The 2,282-nt window shown below is 37.1% G+C and overlaps 1 pseudogene; it reads left to right on the top strand.

The window, feature by feature from the left end:
* On the top strand, positions 1 to 627 carry LOC129025740 (ras-related protein Rab-9A-like; annotated as a pseudogene).
* Positions 628 to 2,282: the final 1,655 nt, after the last annotated feature.

Genomic DNA, 2,282 nt, shown 5'->3' on the forward strand with positions numbered 1-2,282 from the left:
ATGGCAGGCAATTCATCACTTTTTAAAGCAATTCTTGGAGATGGTGGAGTTGGGAGGAGTTCACTTATAAACAGATATGTAACTAACAAGTTTGATATCCAGCTCTTTATGACAATAGGTATGAAATTTTTAAATAAGATTTGGAAGTGGATAAACATTTTGGTGCCATGCAGATTTGGGGCATGGCAGGTCAGGACTGATTCTAAAGCCTGAGGACTTCATTTTACAGAGATTCTGTCTGCTGTCTGCTTACTTTTATTGTGGACAGTTCACAAAGATTTCAGAACCTTAGTAACTGAAAGAAAGAATTCATATATTATGCAAATGTGGAAGAAATGAGAGCTTTCCTTTTGTGATTCTTAGTAACAAGACTGACATAAGCAAACAGCAGGTGTCTGCAGGAGAATCCCAAGCTTGTGCATGGATGACAGCAACTATTCTTACTTTGAAACAAGTGCAAAAGATGCCACAAGTGTGGCAGCAGCCTTTGAGGAATCGGTTTGAAGAGTTCCTGTGGATGATGTTACGTCTGATCAGTTGACACACACAGACACAGTCAATCTTCATCGAAAGCCCAGGACTAGCTCATCTTGCTGTGGATTGTTAGAGGTTGTTGATGTGTTCTAATCAACTCACAGATATACACAAAATCACCATGGGGATAAAAAAAATAATTAGGGTTTGCAGCAGTGTATCATCTACTAATAAAATAAAGCACAAAATTGTTGTGCTTTATTAGTTGGTGGGCTTCCATGACAGCCAGTCATGGAAGAACATATTTTCTCAGTAATGGCTGTGTACATTTATAAATTGTAATGTTTCTCTAAAAACATTTCTTTGACTTGCATATGTAGGTTAGAGAGCTAAGAAATGAGATAACCAAGACTAATTATAATTAAAATAAGAAACTTGACTACTCTAGAAGTTATACCTGAATTTCTCCTGGGGAATTGGAAAACTACTTTTTATATGTACAAGTTTTTATGCAATTAGCATTGCATTCTTGGTTTGAGGAAATAATTTCCTAAAGCAAAAGTATTAGATATCGAAGACTAAAATCTAATGTATTTGCAATACATTGTTACTTCATTTACTTCTTCATTCTCTTCAAAATGACTTAGCCTTCCATATTTTTATTCTACATTTCATTAGAATTACTCTCACTAGTAATTACTCATCACTTATGTACCACGAATGCACCTCTATCCCCATAGATCATGTTCCACAGCCCCAGGAGAAGGGTGGGCGCCCAGTGTACAAGAGTTGCCTCATACAGTCTGTCATACATCCAGTTACATACTGGCTGTCCATGAATGGAAATCATTTCCATAGACCAAGTTCAGTTTTAAGAAACATGCTAACTACTGAACTTGGAGAACAGACAAATGTGCATTTGATAACTGATTTAATAATTACAATGTGCTGTGTGGAGGATACAAAATTACAGTTCCACTAATGGACTAGTTAATATTTTGTGTTACTTTCTTTAAACTTGGTGAAAGCCTCCTAGTTGCAGTAAAACCATTCCTTTTAAACATAAGAGACAACCTAACATTATGGCTTTCAGAGAAAATACTAAGGATTGTACTTGTCAGAGGGTAAATAAAAACAACTTTATTCAGCCATGAATTTACTTAGTGCCTTCTGTATCACTGAATACTGTTTAGTTATTTACCTCAGTGATTTTTTTTTCTTCCAAAAAGACTTGCTCCAGTGATTAGACTTGTTGAAGCAAATTGTGGTCTTTCATAGATGAAATTCATATGCTGTGCAGTTGGTGACTGATTCTTTGGAGGCTAACCAAAGCCTAGACTGCGTGTGCATGAGACCCTCAACTGGGGAATGATGGGGATATCAAAGAACATGCTGGGTGAAGGGAGCTGGCTGTCATATGGGGAGAGGGTTTTTGAAAAGTTACATTGAAACATTTCTCTTCTTGACCCCACCCACTGGGAATCAATGTAAAAACATTCTGGTAAGCTAAACTTTTCAAAGGCTAATGTCCTAACAAAGCGGTCGATTTTGCCATCTGAAATCATTTTACAGAAAATGGTTGGAGAACAAAGCAGGTGGAGTATGTGCAGCTGGAGTGGTGAGAATCTGCTGCAGAGCCTTACTAGACAAAAGAACCATAGATCATCCTCCATAGTTTGAAAAACGCATGGGGCCCAGTGGTGCAGGAGTTGCTCCATACCTTCTGTCATAGATCCTGTGAGGTCCTAGCTATGAATGAAAAGTTTTCCATTGAAATAGTTCAGGTTTTTTTTTTTTTTTTTTTTTTT

Source organism: Pongo pygmaeus, chromosome Y (genome assembly GCF_028885625.2).
Source record: "Pongo pygmaeus isolate AG05252 chromosome Y, NHGRI_mPonPyg2-v2.0_pri, whole genome shotgun sequence".
Lineage (NCBI taxonomy): Eukaryota > Metazoa > Chordata > Mammalia > Primates > Hominidae > Pongo > Pongo pygmaeus.